A 7,014-nucleotide genomic window follows, 5' to 3' on the forward strand; every position below is an offset into this window, starting at 1 on the left:
GAAAAAAAGTGTTCCACCGAAATGCATGGTGGGAATACAAACAATGGGGCGCCCCGTACGGATCTAAAAAACTTCTACCAAACTTTTGTTACCAAGTCGTCGTGTATTTAATTGTCATTTCTCAATTAAAAAATTGTACACAATTTTACAATTACCCAGACAGTGACATCGGTGAATACTTAACCCTGTCTCTTATACACATCTAGATGTGTATAAGAGACAGGACACAGATCGAAACAATTAAATATAAATTAGTACTATTCGTGGTCGAATATTTGAAGTAAGGCCTATGATCTCGTGATACTGGGTAGTGGTCCCAATATTTTTATTTTCAATTATTGATTCATTTTTGATGCACGATCAAACGCTAGGCCGGTTCAGTAAACTTTGTCAGTTTTTTTTTTTTTTTCCTCTCATTGTTTGAATAATGTATTCTGAATAAATATGTTGCATGTAAATAGGTAACATTAAAAGAGTGACGGAGCAGAGGTGTGTGCATGGAAAAATACTCCTCCCCGTCTCCTCCTCCAGGGCACCCGGCACAAAAAAATTACGCTAGATTAATACCCTACATTACCTCAACACCTTATTTTGCTGTCTCTTATACACATCTAGATGTGTATAAGAGACAGATTAAACTACTTTTGGCAATACTAGACATCCCGCCAGAATTTTCATTTATATACTGATCTCGAATTGAAGGCCCTCTTTAATTTGCAAAATTAGCATCGAAAAGAAGCCCATCTCGAAAAGAAGCCCATGGGCTTCTTTTCAAGATAGCTTAAGCTACTTTACGAGATAGTACAGTATACAATGTACAAATAATAATAATAACAATAATAACAATAATAATAATAATAATAATAATAATAATACAGTAATAATATATAAATGCATTACGCGCAAATAAACAAGGTCTCTAAATGGCGGCCAAATCCAAGTAAAACAAATGCAAGGTAAAAGTAATGAAAAAGCATTGCATCAACACTTCCATTATAATAAAAACATATATATTTCTACTTTTTCAGATAATTACTTGTACTTAATCTACATAGCAATTGGTATTTTAGGCGTAGCTTTATTGGTGATACTACTGTTATGTTGTTGCTACTGTAGAGGAAGGTTCGTCTGCCAAACATTGTCCTGTTTTTATAGGCCTAGTCAAACAAACCTTTCTAGTAAATACGGTTAAATTCGCATATTCTACAATTGATGGGCCCAATATAATATGTCATCACAAACCAAGCCTCTTTTTCCTTATCGGCACATCGTTTGCTGGTATAGCAATCACTACCAACCAGGATTCGAACCCAAGACCAGTGATGGCGCCAGGACCTGCCCGACGGAGGGGCTAAAGGCCCCGACGGGGGGGCTAATGGAGCGAATCGAGCCTCACTTGGCCGGGGGCCTGGGGCTGTCTAGGGCCCCGGTGGGGGTCCAGGGGGTGCCCCTGGAAGCCACTGACATTTGACGAATTATGGCGAATTTTTATTACTTATTTGATAGGCATCGAGCTAGTATAATATGACTTCATGTAGGCTATGTTTTCTAATGTCGAAATCAGCTTCCAAAACCAAAACATTTTGAATAAAACAAGAAACAAAGGGTATGCAATGTAACCATCTAATTTATTTTCAAATCCTCATTCTTGAAAGTGAAATTCTACATTTTGGAAATTTTGCATTTGTCAACGCTGTCAAGGTCGAGGTTGCTTCCCCTCACGATGTATTCCAAGCATCAGGAGGCTATCCAAAATAGCATTTGTCATAACACCATACCTTGAATATCCATTCAAGGTATTACGTAATATGCAGTTAGTAAATCACAAGCTTTCCTCTTATAATACACTCACATTTAAATTAACATAAAGTGTTTTTGATTATTTGTTGTAAAAGATAGTGAGACTTCTACATTTATCTGATATTAGCATGCCTAGCCGTATTATTTGCCATTTCTTTTGCTTCCGAAAATAGGCCAGATGATGATGCTTTGCATAACCCTGGAGGCAGAGCTGCTCAAAACGATTATGCACACCACAAGTACGTTTTTTTTTTGTTTTTTGTTTTTTATCCATTATCTACTTTAAAAAAAAGAAAATTCTATTTATATAAATCAATACTATATTTTATATTTCGTTATCTGTATATTATATGCATTTTGAAAGAGTTAAGCTTAATACATATTTTCGCAGCACTTTATTCTAATTGTCTAATTTCAGACACTTTTCAACATCTTCTAAAATCATCTGTACAGAATTGTATTTTTTTGCTCCTATTAACAAAAGGAACCTTTCCATTCGACTATATATATATATATATGTGTGTGTGTGTGTGTGTGTGTGTGTGTGTGTGTGTGTGTGTGTGTGTGTGTGTGGATGTGTGTGTGCGTATGTGTGTATGTTACGCTGGCGTTTGTAAACAGACAAACATGACTTTCCAGACATATATTTTCGTTGTGAATTTTTTTACCCAAGCTAAACTTGATATGACCTCTTGCCCTATTTATTAATTTTATACTTTGACAATCATTAATGCCATAAATAGTGACAGACAAGACACCAAATCCTATGGAAAGACAAAACAATTTTTGAATTGAATTGAATTTATTTGGTTCTAATAAACCATTTAGTGATGATGATGACTTTCGATGTCGCCAAAGCTGTCTAAAATGTATGGATGGGACTCTATCTTATATCTTATTTCGAAGCCTAGCTAATGCGGTACAGTCAGAAAACTTTACCTACAAAATATTGCAAAACAATTAGATACTGTTTCGTCATAAAACAAAAACAAAAACAAAAAAAAAAACAAAAAACCTATGAACATTTGTTATTAATGCTTCGAAGTCTCATTTTATTGTTGAATGGTTGGTTGAGAATTACTTAAAAAAAAAAAAGAGAAAAAAAAAACTGGGTTCTACCGAAACACTAGGTATCGCGTGTAATTATTTTGTTTTGTTTCAAGCAAGTTTTTCGGAGCAATAAAAATCCAACCGTATGCGTGAGGCGACCGGAGTTGTGTCCAGATATTGTGACTAAGTTCGTTTTTCTAATCAAATAGGCCCTACGTTTACCACAGGGAGTTTGTGTCGTTTTTCCCCAAACCAAGAAACTTAACAACTTGTGTTGAGATTTTTTAATTAACCATTTAAAAAAAAATGAATATTGCACTTGCTATATTTGTTAAATTCCCCGGATCTAAAAACACTTTTTTCTTAAGATGTTTAACGGTTAAGAAAAATAATAAAACTAATTCACTCAGTTTTGTATTGATGTTTTTTGGTCATGAATGAAAATATACTGCTTGAAATAGGCATCATACCGTGTTGCCATTACTGCAAGTTGCCTAGTAACAGTGAATTTAGTGAGAAACTGGTATATGGTATACTGGAACGAAGAAGCAGACACAAGGTCAGATTCTTCGTAGGCCTACGCCGCCAGTTCAGAAAAGTAGACGCACTACTACTACTGCATGCTGAAAGGATCGGAGAGAATAGGCGACTGGCTTGTTCTGTATAATGCGATGGTTCACAGTGAACGGATTTCGCCTATTATTTAGCGAAGCGTTGCTTTCTTGTATAAATTACGTTTACATGCCATTTTAATTCAGTCATTATTCATCACGATAATCATTAACTTTGTTGATATCTGTAACTGTATATAGTTTATATTTGCTTTCTTTCTGTTGTGTGTAATATTGTTACTTTCTTTTCTTGTCTTCCTTGTTTCGATACATTATTATCCAGATGCGAATGGTCGTATTTGGCAACTAGAACAGTTCAATTTTCTTTTTTTTCTTTTTTTTTTTATAATTTGATTAAAACATCTTTACAGGATAACATAATCTGCGGTGAACTGTTTTACATTATGGTCCTGTTTTGCAGATTAAAATCACAATAAAATGAAAGATTTATAACATTTAAAAAACAGTACGACTGTTGATTAACAATTAACGTAACCATGGCGACGTGTACCTCTACTGTTATTTTCTCAAAAAATACGATGTGTTAAAAGCATGGTATTAAAAGTCATTGATTTTAGAGCAAGGTATTTCGTATTTAAATTATGATTCTAAAGTGTACAAAATCATTGAAATACGGCGCTTAATGTGGCAGCCAGCAGACAGTCAGTGCTGGTCCTAAAACAATACGCGACACCGACCGTTCAGTAGAAGTTTGTTTTGTAAATAATTCTCAACAAACAGTCAGTGCAACACGTAGATATCAAATACAAAATTCAATGTTTTTCGCTAATTTGCGAGGGAGAGGGGTGGTAGCCAAACCCCGTTGTGCCAACCCCCTTTTTAAACATTTAAAAAAATTAAAATGTATAAAACAATAAGCGTAACATTGCAAATATAGGCCTATGTAAAAAATGTTAATATGAACCACTGTCCCCGTCGTTTTTTTCACATTTTATGACCTATATTTATATTTTATGTAATTTTATAATTATTACCTCCGCCAGGAGGACATGTAATTACTGCTGGTAAATTGTCTGTCTGTCGCGCTTCCGAGATGTCTTTCAGTCTGTCTGTAAGCAAGTTTACGCAAAAACTAATGAATGGATCATCATACAATTATTTAGTGGAATGGTACATAATAATCAAAGACACCATTTAAATTTGGGAACATGTGAAAGGACAAGGTCAAGGTCACTAAAATTTATTATTTTAACCCTCGAGCATAAAAGAAAATAATGGAATCGCCCTCGTATTCAGGCAGAACTCAGGGAAACAATGTGTCTGAATACGACGTGCGATTTTATTATTTCATTGAGGGTATGCTGCAGTTTCACTCCCAAACATACAAGGCCTTCGTATTGTTGGTAGTGTAATTAAGCACAGGGTACAGGTATGTACTCTATGGAGTGACTGCTCTAGTTTTTATGTAATTAAATTTTATGTTATATTCTTTTTAATATATCATTTCAGTTAGTTTTCTTACTAATGATTTTTTCTATTTTTTTTTCTTATTTCAGTCCTATCTATGACAATCGCCAATAATCAAAGCTAGCGTAGTGCTGATGCTCTGCAGAAAAATGACGATGAAACATCTTCAAAGTGTTTAATATTTCACATTCACTTTTTTAAATCTGTTGAAAAATATAATAATTTGAAAAATTTAGATACTGAACCCACCATGAAAGTGCTGGACATGTAAAATTGACCAATTACAACATTAGAGATGTCCTACAAACAAGTTTTACGTACGTTTTTGCTGCTGTCTTGTGGGATCTTAGCAACAATATCCAATGGGGCGGGGCTTAGCGGAACGGTTCATTATAACTTTTTCAACATGAATAATGCAATTATTAATTAATAAAAGAAATTGGATTGCACAATATTTTCAAATAAAAAAAGCCATTCCTAAAATTTGGCTGAACATATTGAAAAGTGACAAACATAATGTAAATGGTAATGAGACACATGCTGAACCCAGTATTTATATAGAGGAATCAAACAAATACATAAATATGGAAAAAATTAGCACTAAAGAGTGTAGACAATACTTAGTTTTAAAAAAATCAATAAAACCAAAATGTGAAGCTAAATGGAATGAGATATTTACAGATAATAATATTGATTGGGAGAAAGTATGGACAAGACAAGTTAAAGAAATAAAGACTCCAAAAATAGCTGAATTTAACTTCAAATTATTACATAGAATTTTACCAACTAAGAAAAGGTTATATCAATGGAAATTAGGTGATTCACCATTGTGTGTACATTGTGCAACGATTGCTGATGAAAAACACATGTTAATGACGTGTAAAAGTCTAGGAAACTATTGGAATAATGTTGCATCTATATTCAAAATTAAGATTAATATTACTTTCAAAAATGTTGTATTAGGTATAGCAAAACAAAACAACATCACAAATGAATTAATTGCAAAAGCAGCTTATACAATTTATACAAACTGGTTATACCCAGTAACAACAGATCCATGGGTCTTATTTTGCAAATGCAATTCAAGTGTGAAAAGTCAATATGATATTGAAGCTATATACATTCAGATGATAAACATAGGCAAAGATGGATTGATATACGCACTCAATAAACAAAAAACAATGTACACCTTTTATGGTTTTATTGTATTCAGAAGTCGACTGTGGTTCGATGAACTGATTGATGAATGATTATTGTTGTTAATTCATGAAATATTACTATTGATATATTCCAATTTCAATATGGTATAATTAGTTTTTCATAGCATTCTGCACATCTTGGATTGTAATAATGAGCCATAAAGAAATAAGAGTACCAATCCGATCATTGATGAACTGTAATCATGTATGTGTTTATGTAAGTGTATGCATCTATATGCATGTGCGCGTGTATGTATGTATATATATACGTATATTTATATATATATATATATATATATATATATATATGCATTTGTGTATGTATGTAGGTGACAGTATATATATATATTATGAATTATATCACGGTACATTGAAGAGATGAACCGTCAGATACGTTGATTTGAAAGAAACAAAAAATTAAGGGAAAAAAGTAAAAAATATTTAAGCAAGTTTGTATTAATATTCAAATTTTTTGATTCGAAATATTATAATGAAAATAATGTTAAACTACGAAATACATTATTATTATTCAATGGCCTTTATTACCAGTATGTCATTATTTCATGTGTAGAAAAAAAGAAAAAAAAAATGTTATTAAATTAAGAAAAGAGAAATGAAATAAAAGTGGGTGCAACTCCCACAAAAGAGAGAGAGAAAAAAAACTTTTTCAACATTATAAGCACCACTGATTATGATGTTATTTTACTATTATTTACCTTTGTTACAGGAGCTTTAATTTGAAGAATTGCTTTATGATTTATCAGACTTAATTGAACGTTTTGTGATATATGTTGTTTGTGTTATTTTACTTTGTTTAAATGACCATACTGTTTTATGCAGTCAATAAAAGAATTGATAATTGGTATTTTTCTTTCGTATCATCAAGTTTAAATGAAATTCAGATGGTTAGTAACACATTGCAGTAC

The 7,014-nt window shown here is 32.5% G+C and overlaps 1 long non-coding RNA gene across 1 annotated transcript; it reads left to right on the plus strand.

The window, feature by feature from the left end:
- The first annotated feature begins 1,021 nt into the window (after positions 1 to 1,021).
- Positions 1,022 to 6,945, plus strand: LOC117124900. Its single transcript, XR_004448041.1, has 3 exons — positions 1,022 to 1,122; positions 1,974 to 2,039; positions 4,979 to 6,945. It is a non-coding gene; the product is annotated as an uncharacterized LOC117124900 (long non-coding RNA).
- The last annotated feature ends 69 nt before the right edge of the window (positions 6,946 to 7,014 follow it).

This window comes from Anneissia japonica, unplaced genomic scaffold, assembly GCF_011630105.1.
Source record: "Anneissia japonica isolate Jap-2015-1 unplaced genomic scaffold, ASM1163010v1 scaffold1881_len754168_cov175, whole genome shotgun sequence".
Lineage (NCBI taxonomy): Eukaryota > Metazoa > Echinodermata > Crinoidea > Comatulida > Comatulidae > Anneissia > Anneissia japonica.